Below are 25073 nucleotides of genomic sequence, written 5' to 3'. Positions count from 1 at the left end.
AAAGGAGAAAAAAATAATAACATCAAAGAAGCCAAGAAGAGAGAATTTGGGGTATAGAAAAGCTCTCATTTTCCCTCTGCTTTATTCAATTCCTCTAAGGTGGTATCTCATCAAAGAGTAGGATTCAAAATCACCTTGAATTTTTCTGAAAAATTTAGACTCCTGGCCCCACCCCACTACCACTGAATCAGAATCTCTGGAGTTAGGGTTCCATAAATCAGAATTTTTAATTAACTTTCCAAGTCATTCTGAGGCATGTGAAAGTCAAAGAAATACTTCTACAAACTTAATTCAAAGTCTATATATAACATTTTCATGACTTAAGTCATATGATAAAAAAGACAAAGAAAAAGCCTACACACCCTTCAAAAAGCATTTTTCATAGTTTCTTGGAGAAAAAAGTCAGACTTCAAAGGATTAAGCAGAGTATGGGTAGTGAAGCAATGAATGTCATAAATGTGGTTTCTTGGCAGTGAAAAGGACAGATATATAATTGCATCTAGAAGTTTCAGCAGGGTTAGTAAAGTGCTTTCTTTTTTTCAAAATTAGATAGTGTAAAGACAACAAAGGACAAGTCAGTAGAAAGATGGAATATATTAGTTACTTAGCTAAAGACAGCATGTGTTTGTAGGATACCAGTTGAAATCAGTAGATATACTGAATTGGTTTTAATCATATTTCTATAAAAAGTGCTTTATGTGAATCTTTACTATACAAAAGTTATTTCACCCAAATTACATATCTGATATATTACTTTTTCAATATGTTATAGATTTGGGTAATAAAAAATCCTTAACTGATCAATCAGGCATTTATGGAATACAATTATGTAGTTAGAAATATGTTCTCTGTAGAATCAAAAGTTTAAGAAAGCGTCTTTATTCTCAAAGAGCTTAAAACCTGTCTAATGAAAATAATGATAATAATAGCTAACATTTATTAAGCACTCATAGGGACCTTTCTCACATTCTTTGTCTCACTTAATCCTCACAGCTATACAATGAGGAAGTTAAATTCATCAGCGTTATCTCTATGCTATAGATGAGGGAACTGAAAGACATAGGAGTTAAATAACTAACCAGAGACATAGAGTAAGTTATAGGAAAAGATGTAAAATAAGTCCCCAAATCTTGCTTTTAACCATTGAGTTATTCCATCTTCCCTGGGCAGATAGCAAAATCCAACAAAAATGAAAATACATGTATGTATTATAAAGTGTGGAGAGACAATTTATCCCTTAATGCTGAATTATATAAGTTAATTATTTTGCTCAGAGAAAAGTTATGAGCTAGAGCAACTGGGATGAGTTCATGAGGAATTACAGATAAGAGATTTCAGAGAGAATAGAGCAGACTTGGCTCCATTGCTCACTTCCCCTTACTTCACTATTTTTTTGTGTGTTTTTCTTTTTAAACACAATTTCAAACTCACCAAAAAGTTCATAAGAAAGGTCTGGGTATATTTATATACCGTGTTCCTCATTATTTATTTGTATTATTTACATTTTGTCTCATTCTCTCTCTCTCTCTCTCTTCCATTTTAGCTCAGCTTCTTGAGATCTGTGCTTTCAATATGAAGAATTGTGACCTAAAAGGGTGTTGTCTGATGCCCATATATCAAAATACAATTGTGTAACAACACAGGATAACTGGTATAATCTACCCATTTAAAACGAGGAAATAGGAGACTCACAGCAATCACTGTCCATAGCAGATTTTCAATGCAGTCTGGCACATATTGTCATTTCCTTGATTAAGGCTCAATTATATCCCTAGAGATTGCTCTCCATGGCTTCTTGCAATTTTTAGCCTTTTTATTCTGCTTTCTGAGATGTCCATCTTTTCTCATAATAAGTGCACCTTGTTTGCAACTGAGAAGGGATTTAGCTTATTTCCTCCTAAAAAAAGTTTGGGGATCCAAATGCTTCTTCATTTTATATGGTCTATCTTCATTTCGGTTCCATTTGCTATAATTCTTATAAAAATCTCGTGGGTTTCTTATGCAACAAGTTATAAATACACTCAACTAGACAAAAGCAATATCAACAATTCTCTTAGAGATAAGCCTTACTCTTAAGTTTCCCTTTGAGACTGCCGTGGGGCCACGTTTTTAAAATCCTTATAGGACTCCTCTGGCTTTGATCTTTAGCCTAATAGCCTTATTTAATGAGAATTGTCTAATGTCTAGAAAGTCTGGAAATAAAAAACAGCTTTATTTTTGGCCCCAGAAAGTCGTGGTTCCTATATACTTAGCCATTTATTGTTGGTATATCTTTCTCCTCTCACATTTTCTCATAGAGTTGGAAGAAGCCAGGTGACACCTTCAATATTAATCTTGGAAACATCCTTCACATACATCATCCCTACCTATCCTAACACTATTGAAGGGAATGCTATGGTCAAACTCTCTACCAGTTCATAACAAGGGACTCTTTCCTCAAATTTCCAATAATGCCTTCCTTCTTCTTCCTTCAGCTACAGACTTTGCTAGTCCCTTTACCCTTTTCAAATACTCTTTTTGAATTCCTTCCAAATATAATATAGTTTGTATTTCTGTGGTGTCAGTTACTATTTTTCCTCTTTCATTTCTAATTTTCTGTAGTTGATTCCTTTCTACTGTATCTGTATGTCCTTTCTACTCTGATGCAGAAAGTAATAAAATGTATAAGAGTTTATTTCTGGACTCTGTCTTCTTTTCCATTCTTCTATTGGTCTATCATCATATCAGTGTTACATTGCCTAAATTGTTGTAGTTGTGTAGCAATTCTTGAATTCATTGTAAAGATTTATACATTGTTTAAGTTTACTCTTAAATATTTTTATATTTTTACACTGTTGCAATAAAATCCTTTTAAATTTATTTTCCAATTGTTTGTTTCTGTATTTGAATTTATAAAGTTGACCTTGACTTTTGAGGTATCACTGAACTCCTGTACTAGTTCTAGTAGTTTGTCATTGTTGCTGACTCCTTAGGCTTTTGTACGTAAATACCATGTCATCTGTGAAGAAGGACTTTTTTTTCTTTTCCAATTATTATACAGTCTTTTTCTTTTTCTTATAAGTAACTCTGCCCGCATCGGTTTCTCTGCTGTCAGCACAGAGCCTGCTTCAGATCTTCTGTCTCTCTCTGCCCCTCCCACTCTTTCTCTCTCTCTCTCTCAAAAAGAAATAAACATTAGCAAATAACTCTGGCTTAGGACCTCCACTAGAATGTTAAATCTCACTACAGAGAGTATATAGCTTTTCCTTACTCTGGCTCTTAGAGGGAAAGTCTTCCACATTTTACTGTTAATTGTGATAATAGTTATAGGACTTTTAAAAGGTACAAATAAAAACAAAAACAAAACAAACAAAAAGGATTTGTTGATGTCCTAACTCCCAGTAGCTCAGAACATGAGTTTACTTGGAAATAGGGTCAGTACAGGTACAATTAGTTAAGAAGAGGCCAGGGTGTAATGGGCTTAGCTTCTACTCCAATATGATTGATGTCTTTATTAGAAGATAGACAGGTGAAGACAGATACACACAGGAAAAGCTCATTATTTTTATTTTTTTAGTTTATTTATTTATTTTGAGAGAGAGAGCACATGTGAGCAAGAGAGGGCAGAGGGAGAGGGAGAGATGAATCCCCAGCAGGCCTTCTGATGTCAGTGCAGAGTCTGATGGTGGGCTTGATCTCAGGAACCATGAGATCATACCCTGAGCCAAAATCAAGAATCACACATCCCCTGGGAGAACTCTTTGTGAAGACAAATGCAGAGATTGAAGTTATGCAATTACAAACTAAGGAATGTTAAATTAGCAAGAGGCAAGGAAGACTGTCATAGGTTTCAGGGGGAGCCTAGCCTTGGTAATTCACTGGTTTCAGACCTCTAGCCTCCAGAACTGTGAGGCAATAGATTTCTGTTGTTTTAAGACATGCACTTTGTGATACTTTGTTGTGGCAGCCCAAGGAAACTCCCTATCTGATTGAGGAAATTCCTCTTATTCTAGTCTGCTAGGTTTTTTAAAATCAAGAATAACTGACGAACTTTTACCAAATGCTTTTTTTTTTTTTTTCTGAGTACCAGTCATCTTTTGTTCGATGTTAATTCTCAATTAGGGTATTCAAGGATCATGGTCAGGAACGCAGAATGTGCCTCCACACAGTGCCTTCTTCAGTATTATTTGCAGGCTGCTCATGTGTGAGTTCCTTGTAACAACAGCAGTAGTTGAACAGTACATAAGCTGCCAACACCATAGATACCGGCAACGCCCCTTTCTTCACATTAACATATTTGTTGTAATACCGGAAGTAAAACACTCCAGCAATGCCTTTAGGGGTGAAATCCCACATCAGTATGGAGCTTGGCAGCTCTCTTAGTTGGACATCCCTGAGCTTCTTCTCCACGGGTACGGATGATGCCATCTTGGAGTCCTGGGCGTTCCCTATCTCAAATGCTTTTTTGACAACTATTGACACAATTATTGATACAAGTTTTTGATACAATACAATGTTTTTTTCTACATTATTACCTTAACATAATGATTTATATTGATCGATTTAAAATCATAAAATAACATGAACATGAAATAGTAATGTTTTTATATGTTTGTGTTTTACAAGTATTGATGTTCTGAAAAGGCTTTTATGTGTATGTTCAAAAGGGGTATGTTAAATACTACTCCTAAATTAATTATTTTCTAGAGCTTACCAGTAAAGTCATCTGGGTATTTACATGTTTTTGTAGAAAGGTTTTTATTAATAAATTCCATTTTTATAGATCGTAGACCTTTCAGATTTTCTATTTCCTCTTGAGTAAGTTCTGTTAAGTAGATTTTTCAAGAAATTTGTCTGTTTCATGAAAAACTTAAATAAATTAATACAAGCTTTTGTAATGTTTCATTATTGTCTTTTTAAGTCCATATATATATATATATATATATATATATATATACACACACATGTATATGTGTATATATGTGTGCGGTCTGTATGTATTTCTGCTTCTTTTTGTCTTAACTGTAGCTTTGATTTTCTTGTCTTTTTATATGCCTGAAATTTGTTTGTGTGTTAGATATTGTGGGTCCAAAATTATAAGATTTTGGAATTAGCACCCACCCTTAAAACACATGAATTCTATTTTGCAACACAGTTAAATTTTTGATAGCTCATTCTGGATATTATTAGGCTTATTTCTTGCTGTTTTAAAATGGTTCTGAGTTTTAAAATTAGTCCTAGGACTTGCTTTTATTTATACATGAAAATTACCCTAAGGCATAACGATTCTGGGGCTTCTACAGAAACTGATTTGCTCGGTGTGGTTTTTGTATTCCAGCTGTACTGATATCCCACATTTCCCACTACTGCATAACCCTGTAATAAGTAATCTCTGTCACACTGTGAAGGTTCAGGTTTCTCCCAAGGTCATGTGCTGAATCTTCACATAGATTTGTTGTCCCTCTTCTCTGGTATCCAGCCTTGAAAATTCCAGCCCCTTCAGAGTCAGAGGTCTGCATAAAATGAAACTTGAGCAAATGGAGATGTCTGATAGAAAGTTAATTCTTAAAAAGTAATTATTTATATCAGCTAAAATAATCAGAATGGTAACTGTCTTAGTAATCTTTTCTTGCATAACTAAACTTTTCAAAACACAATGGCTCAAAGAAATAATTAATTATTATTGTTCACAAGCTTATGCGTCAGTTGGGCAGTTCGTGTGATCCGGTCCAGGTTCATTTGATTTCATTTGGGTTTGTTCATGGCTCTTTGGTCAGCTGGTGGCAGATGGACAAGTACAGGCTTCATTCACATGTGTAAGCTGGTTCACTATCAGCCATGATGGCAGGGTCACTTTCCTTATCAAAAATCTACCTCATGTTTGTTAACACGATGATGGCCAGTTTTCAAAAGAGAGGAGGTTAGATGAGACCTCTTGAGCTTAGTCTCATACCTAGAATAACATCACTTCTTTTCTGACATTCTGTGATTAAATCAAATCATGAAAAGTGGCATACATTCTTCTTTTTTTTTAATATAATTTATTGTCAAATTGGTTTCCATACAACATCCAATGCTCATCCAAACAAGTGCCCTCCTCCATGCATATCACCCACTTCCCCTCTCCCCCACCCCCCATCAACCCTCAGTTTTCTGTATTTAAGGATCTCTTATGGTTTGCCTCCCTCCCTCTCTGTCTGTAACTTTTTTTCCCCTACTCCTACCCCCATGGTCTTCTATTAAGTTTCTCAGGATCCACATAACAGTGCAAACATATGGTATCTGTCTTTCCCTGACTGACTCATTTCACTTAGCATAATACCCTCCAGTTCCATCCACGTTGCTACCAATGGCACGATTTCATTCTTTCTCATTGCCAAGTAGTATTCTATTGTATATATAAACCACATCTTCTTTATCCATTCGTCAGTTGATGGATATTTAGGCTTTTGCCATAATTTGGCTCCTGTTGAAAGTGCTGCTATAAACATTGGGGTACATTTGCCCCAGCATCAGCAATCCTGTATCATTTGGGTAAATTCCTAGCAGTGCTATTGCTGGGTCATAGGGTAGTTCTATTTTTAATTTTTTGAGGAATCTCCACACTGTTTTCCAGAGTGGCTGCACCAGTTTGCATTCCCACCAACAGTGCCACAGGGTTCCCGTTTTTCCATATCTTCGTCAGCATCTGTAATCTCCTGATTTGTTCATTTTAGCCACTCTGACCGGCATGAGGTGGTATCTCAGTGTGGCTTTGATTTGTATTTCCCTGATGATGATGTATTTCCCTCATGATGAGTGACGTTGAGCATCGTTTCATGCGTCTGTTAGCCATCTGGATGTCTTCTTTGGAGAAGTGTCTTCTTCATGTCTTTTGCCCATTTCTTCACTGGATTATTTGCCTTTTGGGTGTGGAGTTTGGTGAGTTCTTTATAGATTTTAAATAGTAGTCCTTTATCATATATGTCTTTTGCAAATATCTTTTCCCATTCCGTTGGTTGCCTTTTGGTTTTCTTGATTGTTTCCTTTGCTGTGCAGAAGCTCTTCATCTTGATGATGTCCCAATAATTCATTTTTGCCTTTAATTCCCTTGTCTTCGGATGTGCCAAGTAAGAAATTGCTGCAACTGTGGTCAAAGAGGTTGTTTCCTGCTTTCTCCTCTGGGGTTTTCATGGTTTCCTATCTCACATTCAGGTCTTTCATCCATTTTGAGTTTATTTTTCTGTATGGTGTAAGAAAGTGGTCTAGTTTCATTCTTCTGTATGTTGCTGTCCAGTTCTCCCAGCACCATTTGTTAAAGAGACTATCTTTTTTCCACTGGATACTATTTCCTACTTTGTCAAAGATTAGCTGGCCATACATTTGTGGGTTCAATTCTGGATTCTCTATTCTATTCCACTGGTACATGTGTCTGTTTTTGTGCCAATACCATGCTGTCTTGATGATTACAGCTTTGTAGTAGAGGCTAAAGTCTGGGATTGTGATGCCTCCTGCTTTGGTTTTCATCTTCAAATTACTTTGGCTATTCGGGGTCTTTTGTGGTTCCATACAAATTTTAGGATGGTTCTAGCTTTGAGAAGAATGCTGGTGCAATTTTGATTGGGATTGCATTGAATGTGTGGATTGCTTTGGGTAGTATTGACATTTTAACAATATTTATTCTTCCAGTGCATGAGCATGGGATGCTTTTCCATTTCTTTCTGTCTTCTTCAATTTCCTTCATAAACTTTCTATAGTTTTCAGCATACAGATCTTTTACATCTTTGGTTAGATTTATTCCCAGGTGTTTTATGGTTATTGGTGCAATTGTGAATGGGATCAGTTTCTTTATTTGTCTTTCTGTTGCTTCATTATTAGTGTATAAGAATGCAACTGATTTCTCTACATTAATTTTGTATCCTGTGACTTTGCTGAATTCATGTATCAGTTCTAGCAGACTTTTTGCGGAGTCTGTCAGGTTTTCCATGTATAGTATCATGTCATCTGCAAAAAGTGAAAGCTTGACTTCATCTTTGCCAATGTTGATGCCTTTGATTTCCTTTTGTTGTCCGACTGCTGATGCCAGAATTTCCAACACTATGTTAAACAACAGTGGTGAGACTGGACATCCCTGTCGTGTTCCTGATCTCAGGGGGAAAGCTCTCAGTTTTTCCCCATTGAGGATGATGATATTAGCTGTAGGCTTTTCATAAATGGCTTTTATGATGTTTAAGTATGTTCCTTCTATTCCCACTTTCTCGAGGGTTTTTATTAAGAAATGATGCTGAATTTTGTCAAATGCTTTTTCTGCATCGATTGACAGGATCATATGGTTCTTATCTTTTCTTTTTTTAATGTGATGTATCACATTGATTGATTTGTGAATGTTGAACCAGCCCTGCAGCCCAGGAATGAATCCCACTTGATCATGGTGAATAATTCTTTTTATATGCTGTTGAATTCAATTTGCTAGTATCTTATTGAGAATTTTTGCATCCATATTCATCAGGGATATTGGCCTGTAATTCTCTTTTTTTTTGCTGGGTCTCTGTCTGGTGTAGGAATCAAAGTAATGCTGGCTTCATAGAATGAGTCTGGAAGTTTTCCTTCCCTTTCTATTTTTTGGAACAGCTTGAGAAGGATAGGTTTTATCTCTGCTTTAAATATCTGATAGAATTCCCCAGGGAAGCCCTCTGGTACAGGACTCTTATTTGTTGGGATATTTTTGATAACTGATTCAATTTCTTCACTGGTTATGGGTCTGTTCATGTTTTCTATTTCTTTCCATTTGAGTTTTGGTAGTTTGTCGGTGTTTAGGAATGTATCCATTTCTTCCAGGTTGTCCAGTTTGCTGGCATATAATTTTTCATGCCATTCCCTGATAATTGCTTGTATTTCTGAGGGATTGGTTGTAATAAATCCATTTTCATCTGTGATTTTATCTCTTTGTGTCCTCGCTCTTTTCTTTTTGAGAAGCCTGGATAGAGGTTTATCAATTTTGTGTATTTTTTCAAAAAAACAACTCTTAGTTTCATTGATTTGTTCTACTGTTTTATTTGTGGGGATTTTTAATTCTATATTGTTTATTTCTGCTCTTATCTTTATTATTTCTTTTCTTCTGTTGGGTTTTGGGTCTTTGCTGTTCTGCTTCTAGTTCTTTTAGGTGTACTGCTAGATTTTGTATTTGGGATTTTTTTTGTTTCTTGAGATAGGCCTGGACTGCAATGTATTTTCCTCTTAGAACTGCCTTTGCTGCATCCCAAAGTGTTTGCATTATTGTGTTTTTGTTTTCATTGGTTTCCTTTTTTTTTTTTTTTTTAGTTTCTTCTCTAATTGCCTGGTTGACCCATTCATTCTTTAGTAGTATGTTCTTTAGCCTCCATGTTTTTGGAGTTTTTCCTGTAGTTGATTTCAAGTTTATTAGCATTGTGATCTGAAAGTGTGCATGGTATGATCTCAATTCTTTTATATTTATTGAGGGCTGTTTTTTGACCCAGTGTGTGATCTATCTTTGAGAATATTCCATGTGCACTTGAAAAGAAAGTATATTCTATTGCTTCAGGATGTAGAGTTCTAAATATATCTGTCAAGTCCATATGGCCCAGTGTGTCATTCAGGGTCATTGCTTCCGTACTGATTTTCTGCCTAGATGATCTGTCCATTGTTGTAAGTGGAGTATTAAAGTCCTCTGTAATTGTCACATTCTTACCGATAAGATTGCTTATGTTTGTGACTTCTTTATATATTTGGTTGCTCCAAATTGGGTGCATAAACATTTATAATTGTTAGCTATTCCTGGTGGATAGACCCTGTGATTGTTATATAATGCCCTTCTTCATCTCTTGTTACAGCCTTTAGTTTAAGTCTAGTTTGTCTGAAATAAGTATGGCTCCTACAGCTTTCTTTTCACTTCCAGTAGCATGATAGATAGTTCTTCATCCCCTCACTTTCAATCTGAAGATGTCCTCAGGTCCAAAATGAGTCTCTTGTAGACAGCAAATAGATAGATCTCGCTTTTTTATCCAATCTGATAACCCAAGTCTTTTGATTGGAACATTTAGTCCATTTACATTCAGTGTTATTATTGAAAGATATTGGTTTAGATTCATTGTGTTATCTCTAGGTTTCATGGTTGTGGTGATGTCTGGTCCTTTGTGGTCCTTGCAACATTTCACTCACAGGGTCCCCGCTTATGATCTCTTGTAGGGCTGGTTTAGTGGTGATGAATTCCTTCAGTTTTTGTCTGTTTGGGGAAACTTTTATCTCTCCTTCTATTCTAAATGACAGCTTTGCTGGATAAAGGATTCTTGGCTGCATATTTTTCCTGTTCATCACATTGAAGATTTCCTGCCATTCCTTTCTCGCCTGCCAAGTTTCAGTATATAGGTCTGCCCTTATGTGTCTACCTTTGTATGTTAAGTCCCATTTATCCCTAACTGCTTTCAGAATTCTGTCTTTAAACAGTATGGTGGTTCCTAGAAAAATTAAAAATAAAACTACCCTACAACCCAGCAATTGCACTACTAGGTATTTATCAAAAGGATACAGGTATGCCGTTTCAAAGGGGCACATACACTCCAATGTTTATAACAGCACTATCGACAATAGCCAAAGTATGGAAGGAGCCCAAATGTCCATTGACCGATGAATGGATAAAGAAGATGTGGTATATATATACACAATGAAGTATTCCTCGACAATCAAAAAGAATGAAATCTTGCCATTTGCAACTATGTGGATGCAATTAGAGTGTATTATGCTAAGCGAAATTAGTCAGTCAGAGAAAGACAAATATCATATGACTTCACTCATATGAGAACTTTAAGACACAGAACAGATGAACACAAGGGAAGGGAAGCAAAAATAATATAAAAACAGGGAGGAGGACAAAACATTAGAGACCCTTAAATATGGAGAACAAACAGAGGGTTACTGCAAGGGTTGTGGGAGGGGGGGATGGGCTAAATGGGTAAGGGGCATTAAGGAAGCTACCCCTGAAATCATTGTTGTACTATATGCTAACTCATTTGGATTTAAATTTTAAAATATAAATAAATAAATAAAAGGAAAAAAAAATTCTCTATCCTTGTATTTTGCCAGTTTCACTATGATATGTTGTGCGGAAGATCGATTCAAGTTACATCTGAAGGGAGTTCTCTGGGCCTCTTGGAATTTCCATGTCTATTTGCTGCCCCAGATTGGGGAAGTTCTCAGCTATGATTTGTTCAAGTACACCTTCAGGCCCTTTCTTTCTCTCTTCTTCTTCTGTAATTCCTATGATATGGATATTGTTCCATATGATTGAATCACTTAGTTCTCTAATTCTCCCCTCATGATCCTGGATTTTTTTTATCTCTCTTTTTCTCAGCTTCCTCTTTTTTCCTAGTTTTATCTTCTAATTCACCTATTCTCCCCTCTGCCTCTTCAGTCTGTGCTGTGGCCACCTCCATGTTATTTTGCACCTCATTTATAGCATTTTTTAATGCCTCATGACTATATTTTAGTTCCCTGATCTCTGTAGCAATGGATTCGCTACTGCCTTCTATGCCTTTTTCAAGCTAAGTGGTTAATCTTATGACTATTATTATAAATTCTTGTTCAGTTATATTGCTTATATCTGTTTTGATCAATTCTTTAGCTGTCACTTCTTCCAGGAATTTCTTTTGAGGAGAATTCTTTCGTTTCATCATTTTGGCTAGTTTTATGTCCCTTATGAGTTTTAAAAGCTTGACATGTGCTCTGCACCTGTGAGCACTGCTATATTAAAGGGTAGTCATACACTGTCCAGGGCCTGGCCCTTCAGGAGGTGTTTTTTGAAGAGTGTTACTCGCTCTCTGTTGTTGTGACTTTGGTTATTTTATTCCCCTACTCATAGTGATGTTTTGGACCCTCTACCAGGTGTCCAAACACCTGCTTTGATTTGTTCCTTGAAGTAGCCGTGGAAAGGAAAACAAACAGACAAACAAACAGGAAACAAAAACATGCAAACACACAGACAAATGAAACAAACAAACAAACAAAAAACAACCCAAAAGCAAAAAACCAGGAACACCAGCTACAAGTAAAGGACAGGGTGGAGGCAGTGCTGATGGAAAAGCACATACAAAGAGAGAAATGACAGGGGTGGGGAAAAAGAAAAAAATAAACATTGACCAGGCAGAGAGACTAAATGGCTTAATCCTGAGAGAGAGAAAGGAAAATATAAAAGGAGACAGGGAAAAAGAAACAACGATAAAGTTACCCAGACAGGGAAACTATATAGCTTGATTATTCCAGAGAGAAAGGAGAGGAAGAAGGAGGTGTAGATCATGTATCAAGAGAATGGATTAAATATACCTGCTTAAACAAACCAACAACCAGAGTAACCAGCCTAGAGGAAGGAAGAGATAAGAAGGAGAAAAGGAAAGAGGAATATATAGGTAAATAACAAGAATTGTCCTAGAATTAATCCAGGCAATGCAGCAGCCCTGATCTGGAAGAGGGGGCCAACCGGTTCCAAAGCATCTATCCTGCGGTAGTAGATACGCAGTGACCTGGTGCAGAGGGGCGTGGTCTGGTGTAGGCAGGTCCCGCCTCCACTGTGAACCCCTCAGACTGTTCCCTGAGGCCCTGCGTTGGTGGTGGTGGGGAGAAAAAGGCGACGCCCCAGTCTCTTCTCCAGTGACCCCATGGACAGCGTTGGAGTCATCCTAACTGGGCCCCTGCTGCAGACAGGGAGGTCTGTCTGGCTCCCCCGACTCCTGTCTGCTGTGCTTGGCTGGGATTCAAACTCCCATTCCATGCGCTCCGGCACTGGGGAAGCGCCTCTCTATGCTGCCTGATTTGTGGCCCTGGCTGGTTTTGTCCTGTGCAGCATCACATTGGGGAGGTGACCGCTTTCTCCTACTGCGGATTGCGCCCCTGACCTACCACCGAACCCTGGGGGAGGGGGGGCTCCCCTCCTCCCCAGGTTGGCAAACTGGGCCCCAGGCCCCAGTCTGAAGATAGCCCCACAGTTAGAGGTGGGATCCCTCCCCTTCCCGGTCCCAGTTTTTTCTCTTCTCCAGATGCAGCCCTACACTTCCCCAGCTGCTCTTTCTCTTCCCTTTTTCTCTCCACGGAAGGGGATCCCTCCCCTCCGGGCCCACGCAGCCCCATTTTATCTCCCCCAGCTGGCAATCAGCCATGTATAGGCTGTCAGGTTGTTCCGGCGTCTCCCTGTTACACTCATTCTCTTTTCCTCCCAGACTCTCAGGGGTTCAAAGTCCTTTGTCTTCAGCTCTTCTTTGAGAGATGCGGGAAGTATGGATCCCCCTACTTCTCTGCCATGTTGCCCACCGCCCCTTAGATTATACTGCTTAATACGAGGAATTGCAAAGGCACTTTGAAAAAATATGGATAGAGGGAAGGGAAAGGAATTGTGTCTATATTTTCAATATTATACATGCCCAACATTCCTCAATTTGGGGAGGATATAGTTAAAAAGTTAAGATAATGGTTTCAGTTTGTTTTTGGCAATGACAGAGTCACTGGTACTAGACTTGCTCTCCTTTGAAAAATAACTATAAAACTGGACAAATAGATGAAGCATAGTTTTTCACACATTGAAAAATAGGCTAATTGATTGACTGTCAGCTGTGGCAACAGAATCACTTTTATCATCCAAAAGCCTAACTCATGCTTGTTAACATCATAACATTAACCTTCATGATGCCATGAAAATGTAATTTCTGCCTTTCCTGAAGCAATACTATTAAACTCATTATTCTTCATTTATTCTACAGATGAATATGACTTTTGCGCTTCCGATGAAGTCCAGAGCTTTCAGTTTGTTCCAGGTAACGATAGCATAATGCTTTTCTCCTAAAAAAGAACATCCTATATTGATTCCTCACATACACCTAAGCCGGAATCTTCATTTCTCAAATGTAGCACACTGACTGACTGGATTATGTAGTCACTTTCATACTGATTTGATTGCAAGCTTGGTGGAAACGTTCATTCTAACTTTTCAGCATTTTTGCTTTAGAAAAATTGAGAAAGAGGAGAATTTTATATTTGATACTATTCCATACCCTTTTAAGTACCAGCATTCTGAATGTTGACAACTGATTACTCTCTGGACCGTTTCTGTCTCCATTCCTGGCTCTGGATATTTTAAAATCATTTTCTTAACAACAACAAAATCTACCAGTTCTTAATTTTGAGGAGAGTTGTTTTCAGCTTGCCACCACAGAATTAAAATACCCAATTCATGCTTGTATCACTTGTCCTGGGGGATTGGATTCCATTTTAGTAGAAGAAAATTACTCAACAAAATGATTCTGTGATTAGTGAATATCAGCAATAGTAACCAGCTGATACGAGAGCTTCATGGTGTGGCCTTGAGATGACAAATGCCTGCCAACTTTGATCCTGCTTAGAATTAACTCTGGCTGTTAGAAAAGAAAACAAAACCCAAATATATGAAGAGGCATTATTCTATTCCCCATAGAATGGAGCAAATAAACTCTACTTATTATTTAAATTATCTGCAGAAAAATTTAAAGATACATGTGATTCCTCTTCTGTTATGTTAATCTAATAATCTAAATGGTTTAAATAGTAAGGTTCAAGTTATGATTATTCTCTGACATGAGAAATATTGTTTAGGTAAACAAATATTTTTCACTTTTGTGAATTGCCTCAGGATTCAACCTATTTGGATATGTAGAAATGGAATTTATTTTATATCACCACTAGTGCATTAATAAAAATTGGAAATGTGTTTCTTTTATGGTAATACTATTGTGTGGATAATGTTCTTAGTAATAAATATTCTGTAGTGCTTTGATTCTTAAAGTTCTGGGTATTAGTGCCCAATAACATATTGACACTTTTATAGAATTGAAGCTGTTACTTGAGAATACTGAATAAATTTAATTAACATTTTTAATACCTAAAACTGCAAATACAAAGAGAATTTTTATAGTTAATATTCTAGCACAACTTTCCTCATCAGAGAGAACTTGATTAGTATTTTTCTTTTTCTGTACATATTCATTCATAATTAATATAGAGCTTTAACTTGCTAATAAAATTACTCTAACCCTTGCCTTGAATAACTTTAATACAGGAAAAATATTTTTATACTTTAAGAAAATAATTGTTGTGATCCCACTATCTGAAGATCACAAGAGGATTGCTATGTTTTATGAACATTCAAATCCAGCATTTATTATAATGTGCATATTTTTGTTAGTTTTAAAATATCTTTAAAATACTTAAATAGGATCATAACGTTCCTTTTCAAAAAAAGAAAAGTAAAAATTCTAAAGTCTCACTAAAATTTGAGGTAGGAACAAAGAGGATAAGTAAAAGCAAACAGGAGGTATAAGAAAAAGCAAGATTCACAGGTGAGGTAAGCAATTGTGTGTGTGTGTGTGTGAGAGAGAGAGAGAGAGAGAGAGAGAGAGAGAGAGAAACAGAGAGAAGGGAAGAGAGAGTTTGTGTACACATAACACCTTATGGATTATTCTATCCCCTTCTATGAAGCAGTATAAAAGAGGTATAACAGAACTTCTGACTTCTGACATATTTTACTCCCAAATTTTCCAAAGAAAAATATTAAGCATGGCATTTCATAGATTTAAAAAAAGTAATTAATCATGCTGTCTTAGATACTGTCCAGAATCCCAATGATCACTCTATACAGAAAGAAGATAAAGACAAATGGAAACTGTCCAGTTTGTATCATATAATGTCTCCTTTTTCAAAGACTTTCTTTACCCTACAGCTTCCAGGTGAGAAATGTAAATTTCAGAATTTTTGTCACTAATTATTTCACAAATATAATTGGGAAAGCACTCTCTTCCCTCCTTAGAGACTTCCATTTATTTTTATCATGAAGTTAAAATCTTGATATATGTCTATTTTTCAAGAAAGATTGAAGTCTTAACATTAATAAAGAGATAAAGAATTTAAATATCATCAATTGCTATTATGTACATATTTATTCATTAAATTTATTAAAGAATATTTGTGATTTTACCCTTATATGCTGAGAAACAGCTAAATAGTAGAGTCTTGCTTCAATTGGAAGGAATAAAAGGAAAATGTATTCCCCATAATAGGGAATCTGTTCATTACATACTAAATTTACCTTGATTATCAATCTCAATGGCCAATTCTTTGATGTATAGCAACTGGTCAAAAATATGCTTACAGTTCTTCCTGTAGATTTTGGTAGCTATTACTCATTGGCTTAAAAGAGAACAGAAGAAATACCAGTAATATAACCTAAACAGCCATATCTTCAAACATTTGAGAAGTATTCCTTCCTTATTGAATAAATCTCTCAATTCTAAACCATTTGAATCAAAACAAAAAAGATTCAAATTTTAACTAAAAAAACCCTTTATAAGTGTAGCACATGTAAAGTTCTTAATTGTAATATCACTTAAGAGATCATTTTTCAATTGGAATAATTTTTTAACCTCTATTTATTGTTGTTTGTAATCTTTTTTAATGTTTGTTTATTTTTGAGAGAGAAAGAGAGACCGAGTGCGAGTGAGGGAGGGGCAGAGAGAGAAGGAGACACAGAATCCAAAGCAGGATCTGGGCTCTGAGCTGTCAGCACAGAACCCAATAGGGGACTCAAACTCACTCACTAGCTGTGAGATCATGACCTGAGCCAAAGTCAGATGCTTAACCAACTGAGCCACCCAGGTGCCCCTAACCGATATTTAAAAATACATTTAACTTATATCATATGAATAGTGCAAGTGATTAAAATATTTTGTTTTATAAGGCTATGGGGACATATCGGTGTGGGATTTGAGAATGTTTATCTGGAAATTTAATTATTCAATAGGGGTGGTGAATTGCTCTTTTACTATGGTTACTGATGAAACAATATCTTCCTTATTAAATTTATTTCTTAAACCATTACAAATAATTGATCATGTTAGTTGTCATATCATCAGAACTATGATTCTTTCTTAATTTATGATAGAAATACTGTACAAAAGGGAAAATAACAACTGTAATGATGCTGTTTGTCATGGTAAAATATGGATCCAAATTCTAAGAGTAAATTATGTTTAATGCATCAAAGACTATTTCAGGCAGGTTATAACATTTTTACTCATTAGATGTTTGATGGGATGGAAGTTTTCAACTGAAGTGAAACGCTTAAAAGCATAAAGTTGAACAAAAATCAAAATGGCTGCACAAATGCTTCAGCAAAGCTTTATTTTAAAGTAACCTTTTTCCTCTCTTCTGCAAAGCTCCCTTTCTCCCTTCGTAGCATTTTGCTCCCTTCGGTACCACCCCAAAGATGTGATGAACAAGTCTGGCAGTGCCTACATAATTCCTTTCAAAACTGTTATAGTCTCTAAGTCTAAAGTTCTCTTTTGGCCAGCAAAAGAGAGGGATGCAGGATGAAAACCAAGAGATGGCTCATGTCCTGGAAAAGACAAGAGCCCCTAATAAGGATCCTTGCCCCGTTTTTATTAGGATCAGAAGGTTTACAAATATGGCGATGGATGTGCACAAAGAGAGAATGAATCTGTGAACATTAACTTGTGGAAGTGAGGGAAAGGGGGTCTTGAAGATATTTGGGGTTAGGGGTTTGAGTTAATACAAAACAAAATCCTGGCACCAGGCAATCAGGCGGAAGGTTGTTTACAGCAGACATGAGGCACCACCTCTGTTTATCTTAGCTAGCCTAGGGGATGAGACAGGTAGGGCACATCACCTCAGAGTTAACAAGTCACCTTTCTTTTGTTAATTATCTCCACTCTGGGCAACTTCACCCACAGTGCAGTGCAATGATCTGTAGCCCAATTTACCTGTTTACTTAACTTGGTCCTTCCCTCCTGGGAAAGCAGCTTTCTGCTATAGTACTAAATTGGAGGGCACTTCTGCCTTGAATACCTAATCTTGTTTATTTCATATACCTATGTATTGGGTGCCTTTGCACCTCCTATTCTTGGTGACTTTGCCCCTCCCTACTCTATTCTGGGGGCCCCAGCCCCCCCTTAACTCTATTCTAGGGGTCTAAGCCCCCTTCTCTATCATTATTCGCCTAATCTACTTACCCAAACTTGGGCGTGAGCATCCTATGGCTTTGTACTTCTTTATGCCTTGTTAACCCATTGGTGTAACCCCAGGGGATTCCTAAGCTTATTCCCCACACAAAACCATATAGATCCTGTATTTCTCTATAAAATACCCCAGACCCTTCCTCTGGGTGGGCTTGCAAAAGGTCTTAGCTTGCTGTAGCCTCCTTTGTCCAGGAAAGCAATAAAGCTCTTATTTCTCTTTATTTCAGACTGTCTTCATTTTTGTATTTTGGCTCTGAGGATGGAGTTCGGTTTTTGACAATACAAGCATGAAAAGAACTTAAGCCTGCAGAACTATGAAGAAAGAATGCATGATCATAAAATAGAAATCATATATTCGTTCGATGATAGTAAACATATATTAAGACATTTTCAATTTGTGTTTTCAGAAACTCACTGTGTGGTCACTGTGAGTAGGATATAATGTGGTGTTTAACCCAAAACTTCCTTCCATAGGCCTGATGTCATTGGCAAAGGCTATTATTTCAAAATGTATATGGAAGTTTCATGATTTGAACTGAAGTACAGTTGGAAGATGCTCACTTTTTGTTGTTTTTTTTCTAATGAGTCTTGACACATGCTAAATTAAAATAAAAAAAGAAATATAAATGATTTATTTGTGAAAAACACATTCATATATTCAGTAAGGTTGTGACAGTTTTTAGACCTATTTAATTAATGATGGGATTTATTAAGTTGTTTCACTAAATGTTTCATTTCTTTTCCTATGGAGTTATGCTGGGGAAAGTGGGGAGAATAGTAATTTTTTTCTAGAAAACTTAAATGTTTTCCAGAAAATTCAATAGCCTCTATAGAAGTGCCCTTTCTAGTGAATTGAAAGTAGAAAATTAGATCAAATTATCTATGGAAGATATATCAAGATTAATGAAGGGTAAAATCAATCAATCAAACTTATATTAGAAACAGCGTTGGTCTAGTTGGGATGTGCCACTTGCCTGTTGGATTAACTCGGCATTTTATTCATGCTCAAGTTATTGGAATATTACAATTTAATAAATTTATTAATTTAGTAATTATTAATAATTATTAGTTTTAATAATTAAGACATAATTTAGTGTAGATAAACTCTCCCTTTTTAGATATACAGTTTGATGAGTTTTTACAAATAAATACAATCCTGTAATCACCTTGTGATAATGTGATTTATAATAAATATAAATTTGGTCTTCCATTTGTGATATTGTGATTTATAATGAGAAATATAAATTTGGCCTTCCACTCCATTTCAGCACAGAGCTCCTAAAACTCTTGGTATTTCCTGTAGTAAGAGGACAGTTTGTCTTGTTATCTTAATGAGGTGATTTGGTGTGTTGGTTGCCAGGGGAACCAACCAAGTGATTAAAAGGTTAGAACTTTCAGTACCTCCTCAACCTCCAAGGAGGGGAGAGGGGCCGGAGGTTGAATCAGTCACCAAAGGCCAATGATTTAATTAATCATGACCCTGTAATGAATCTTCCATAAGAACCTAAAAGGATAGGGTTCAGAGAATTTCCAGGCTGGTGAACACATGAAGATTTGGAGAGAGTGGATGGAAGTTCCTAGACTTTCCTCTGTACTTTGCCCTACCCATCTTTTCCATCTGGCTGTTATTATGTTATATCTTATTGTAATAAGCCAGTAATCTAGTAAGTGGAATGTTTCTCTGAGTTCTGTGAGCTACTCTGGCAAATTAATCAAACCTGAGAAAGTAGTCTTGGGACTTTCTGATTTATAACCAGTTGATCAGAAGCACAGGTATCAACCTAGGCTGGTGAGTTGCAGCTGAAGCGTATGAACAGGTGTTTGGAGGGCAGTCTTGTAGGACTGAGCCCTTAACCTGAGGAATCCAATGTTATCTCCAAGTAGGTAGTATCAGAACTGAGTTGTACTGTAAGATTCCCAGCAGGTGTCCTGAGAATTGCTCCTTGGTATGGGGACCCCTCCCCTCACTGGAATTAGTACCAGAACATTTATATGCCATTAAAAAGGAATGTTTCTGGGGCCCCTGGGTGGCTCAGTTGGTTTAGCATCCGAATTCGGTTCAGGTCACGACCTCACAGTTTGTGAGTTCAAGCCCTGCGTCTGGCTCTCTGCTGTCAGCTTGGAGCCTGGAGCCTGCTTCAGATTCTGTGTCTCCCTCTCTGCCCTTCCCCCACTCACACTCTGTCTGTCTCTCTCTCAAAAATAAAGAAAACATTTTTAAAAATTTTTAAAAAAGAAAGAAAGGACATTTCTATCACTCTCAAAAAGTTCCTCAATGCCTCTCTGTAGATAATCTCCCATCATTCCCAGTCTCTGGAAACTACTGATCTGATTTCTGGCTTTATGGTTCAGGCTTTCCCTGAATGTATATATATTGTACAATATATATTGCCTTCTGTGTCTCGTTTTTCTCTCCACGTAGGCTTTTGGGATTAATCTATATTATTGCATGTATCAGGAGTTTGTTCCCTTTTATTTTATGGATATGCAACAATTTATCTATTCACTGGTTTGAGAATCTTTGGATTGTTCCCAGTTTTGACCAATTACATGTAAAGTAGCCGTAAATATTCATATACAGGTCTAATTTTGGACATGTGCTTTTATTTCTCTTGGATAACTACATAGTGAGAATGCTGTGTCTAATGGAAATTGTATGTTTTACTTAATGAGAAACGTCTTGCAAAGGGACCATACCACTCTGCTTTCCTACCAGCAATATTTGTCATTTCCATTTACTCCACATCCTTGCCAACACTTTTTTGCCATCCTCCCCTTTTTAAAAATTTGAGCCTTTCTCATAGGTATATGAAAGTATCTAATTATTGTTTTAATTTACATTTCCTTAATAAGTAATAATATGGAACACTTTTTCAGTGCTAATTTGTGTTTCACCTCTCTAGTAAAGTGTCTCTTTAAATATTTTGACCACTTTTTTATTATGAGATTTTATTTTTTAGAACAGTTTTGGGCTTATCGCAAAACTGAGTAGAAAGTACAGAGAATTCCCTTATACTCTCTACCCCACACATACACAGCCTCCCCCATTGTCAATACCCATACCACAATGGTATGTTTGTGACAAAATGTGAACTACAATGACACATCATAATCACCTAAAGTACATAGTTTATGTTAGGATTCACTCTTCTTGTCATATTTTCTATGGGTTTGCCAAATGTATAGTGACATTTATCAGCCATTATAGTGTCATACAGACCAGTAAAAGTCCTCTGGGCTTTTCATCTATCTCTCCCATCTAAGCCCTAGCAACCACTGATACTTTGTTGTTTCCACAGTTTCCTCTTTTTTAGAATGTCATACAGTTGGGATCATACAGTATGTAGCTTTCTCAGATTGGCTTCTTTCACTTAGCAATACACATTTAAGTTTTTTCTATGTCTTTTCATGACTTGATGGCTCATTTTTTTTTTTTAAGTACTACGTAATATTCCAATGCCTGGATGTACCATAGTTAATCCAGTCACTACTAAAGGACATCCTAGGAAATGTTTCCTCCTCTTCTGTATCCTAGAAGATTTGTGATGATTTGGTCTTATTTCTTAAATCTCTGGTATAATTCATCATCTGTTCCTGGGGGTTTCTTCGTGGGTTGGTTGAATTATTCAATTTCTGTAACAGATATAAACTATGGAGATTACCTGATACTTGAGTAAGCTTTCAAAAAGCTTTATTCTGTTACTTTTTACTCTGTTTCCTTTTTTCTCTGGTTGCTTTCAAGATTGGATCTTTATTTATTTATTTATTTTTATTTTTTTTGGAGTTTATGATGTGTTTAGGTACTTTTCATTTGTTTGTGTTTTTCACTTTTTTAAATAACCTGCTTGGAATTCTCTGAGATTCTTTAATCTTTGATTTATCGTCTTTCATTTTTTCTGAAAAATTTCCTTTATGATCTTTTCTAGTATTTCTTCTTCCCCTTTCTCTTTATTTCCTGCTATAAATCAAATCACAAACATGTTAGACCATTTGATATTGTCTCACAGCTCCTGGATACTCTCTCAGTTCTTTTATTTTTCTTTTTGTTCTTTTTTCTTTTTATGTTTCCTTTAGAATAGTTTATATCAACCTATTTTTAAGTTCACAAATTTCTTCCTCAGATATGTTAAGACCATCATAATAATTCTTCATCTTAGGTATCGTGGGTTTTGGGGGGGGAATGGAGGCAATTTTATTTGACTCATTTTAATAGTTTCCATCTTTCTGTTGAAATTCCTCATCTGTTCCGTGTGTGTTATTTACCTTTACCACTATACCCTTTAACACATTAAATCAAAGTTATAATTATAAAGCCTCTTACTGATAGTTTCCACATTTGTATAATTGTTCAGTCTGCTTTTGTTACTGTTTTGTCTCTGGACGATGGCTTTTTTTTTTCTCCTAGTTTGTCTCACACTTTTTGAATGAATACTGAATATTGTCAATTGAAGAACAGTAAAGACTGAGGTGAAGAGTATTTATAGCTGGAAATGAATAAAACTTTTCTGTTACAATGGTAGTAAGTGAGTAATTAAGTTGGGTTTGGATTTTGTTGTTGATATATTGCCCTTTGAATTCCTTTAGGAATTCTCACTGTCTGAGCTATGTGATTAGGGTAAATTTGTGGTGTTAGAAGGTTTTCTCAGTTTTTCTGCTTTATTCTCAGTTTTTGCAATCTCTTGCACACCTGTCAAATTGTGAGTCTCTCACCACGCTTTTCCCTCTCTAATAGTGGTAGCCTTCAATTACTTATTACTTAATGCTAGGCTTCTGGTAGGGGCAGGAAGTGAGTTTTAGCTTCTTCTGATGTAAGATCGATCTTAGGCAATACCTACGTGCATGAGCATCAGGAAGGGGGCATTGTTATTATTCTTGACCTTCTTATCCCAATGAAAGCCATAGTCAGACTTATAGCTGGAAGTTCTTAAATGGGAGAGATACTTTATCCCCTACTTACTCCCAGCAATAGGACACCTCTGCTTTATATAGGCACAGGATTGTGACCGATAAAGATTTTTTTTGTCCCTCTCACAGGGGCAGATAATCTTGATTCATCACTCTCCCAGAAGCAGTTATCTTTTCTTGGTTCCTGTGTCAAGAAAGAGTTTACTGGCATTGCCCCAAAAGCTGATGAATTCTGCCTCTATACAAGTATTGAATCTGTATGTGGTCCCTAGTTACAACAGACTTTCTTGTAACTTAAAGCAGCTTAAAGCTTTTTTTCGTCCTAATGAGAAAGATCCAGGAGAGTGGGCTACATTTTGAGGTTGTTCCACACCACCATGCTTGTAGCAGTTACAAGGTTTATCTGGTGTCCTGTTCTGCCCTTGTTCTTTCCCATGAGCACCCTGTGCAGATGCATAGAAAAGAGCTTGAGTGGATGTAAATGCCCCTTGTGTCTGCTACTCTGAGTTATTCTAAACTCTTATGCTATCCCACATTGAACCTTTAGTTCATTAAAATTTTTGCTGATTTCTTCTTACTTGCTACTATGGCAGCCAATTCTTTCTCTGTGCTCTGTGAAAGTGAAGGAGTTTTATATCCTGTTTCATATTAGAGGTGCTTGCCACTCCTTGGAACTTAGATTACTTTATTGTCTCACTACCTCACGTCTCTAATGGGTCAAGGGAAGTTTTATTTTTATAGAAAATACAGTATTTTCTTATTGTCAGGATCAGAGTAATGTTCTTTAGCTTTCTACATCCTAAGCAGAAATGGAAATCTACAAAGCATTTAAAAAAGAAAACACGTTTACTGCTCAGCGATATATTTTCCTTCATCATAGAAGTTCAAAAGAGATATAGGAAATTCCTATTACGGCACAAAACAGAATCTCTCCCCAGATATGACATACCAACCTACTGATTTGCAATCTGGCTAATATAAACATCTGCAAGTAGAAGAGGGGAAAAACGGTCAAAAATTACTTGGAAAACAGAAAATGGATTGCAACAGTGTAACAAACATTGCTCTTTCTGTATATAAAAAGGGAAATTGATGGTTATATAAATTTGGAATATTTGGGGTTGAACGCAGATTGATAATTTGTTTCCTAAAGGACTTCTCCATGTTTTTAATATGTGAATGTATGCTATGGATCTCTTACAGAAGAAAAGTCTATCTAGCATTTTGCAATCTGATGTGGCCACTAAATCAGCTTTTTTTTTCTTAACAGAACAAAACAAAGTGTTCCACAGAGCACAATGAAAGAAATGCTGGTTTAGGTATTTCTAAGGCAGCATAGGAATCTTAAAACTTTTTAATATTGTCTCATTTTTACAACTTAGAGGTTGTTGTGTCTAGTATTTCTGGGTTCAACTTGGTCTTGATGAATTTTTTTAAATGTGACAAAGCAGCAAAGTGTAAAGAAAGGTAGGACACGAAGTGTTTACAGTGTGATTAATTTTACATTAGCCAATTTTAGATACATTCTATGAGATCTAATATAAGCTTTAGTTTTTTTTCCTCTCCCTGAATTCTTTTTAGTCATATAAACTATACTGCAAATAAGTCAAGTTAAATTTGGACAGAGATTCATATTTGGGCTTCTGTTTCTGAGACAATTTTTATTATCATCTTCCAAAGGACTCTTTCCAAAACACCTTCCATCTTTTGTATGTCAGATAACTCCTATCTGAATTGTAAGCAAAGAGACTGACTAAATGGGTGAAATAATATTATGAACAAACCACTTTGATACCTTAGTAATAATCCACTTATTTTGGACTGGGTCAAGATGTTATTGTCTTATACTACATGAGTAATATTCTATAATATTTAATTTTTTTCCACTTTATCCTTTCATTCATGCACTAGTTAATTCATTTATTAATAATTATTTAAACTTAAGTTCACCACTAATTTGCAAGACCAATGAGGAATAAGGAATTTATTATATTTGGATCTATACTGATCAATGAAATTAATGAAATTAAATGTTTATAGAGTTTTATTACTACTTTGAAAACTCTAAAGTCAATGTGTGTGTGTGTGTGTCTGTGTGTGTGTGTGTAGATGATTGAATATTAACCAAACTTTTGTTTCTCCTTT

The 25073-nt window shown here is 36.2% G+C and overlaps 1 long non-coding RNA gene across 2 annotated transcripts in view; it reads left to right on the top strand.

Annotated features, from left to right (window-relative positions):
* LOC128314510 (uncharacterized) overlaps positions 1-19274 on the top strand; it is a 38179-nt gene extending 18905 nt beyond the window's left edge. For both annotated transcript variants that reach the window (XR_008296239.1, XR_008296240.1), the window contains 2 exons: positions 13722-13775; positions 18251-19274. This is a non-coding gene — a long non-coding RNA (uncharacterized LOC128314510). The remainder of the gene's footprint in view (positions 1-13721; positions 13776-18250) is intronic.
* The last annotated feature ends 5799 nt before the right edge of the window (positions 19275-25073 follow it).

Source organism: Acinonyx jubatus, chromosome B1 (genome assembly GCF_027475565.1).
Source record: "Acinonyx jubatus isolate Ajub_Pintada_27869175 chromosome B1, VMU_Ajub_asm_v1.0, whole genome shotgun sequence".
Taxonomy (NCBI): Eukaryota; Metazoa; Chordata; class Mammalia; order Carnivora; family Felidae; genus Acinonyx; species Acinonyx jubatus.
This window is presented reverse-complemented; position numbering and strand designations above follow the sequence as displayed.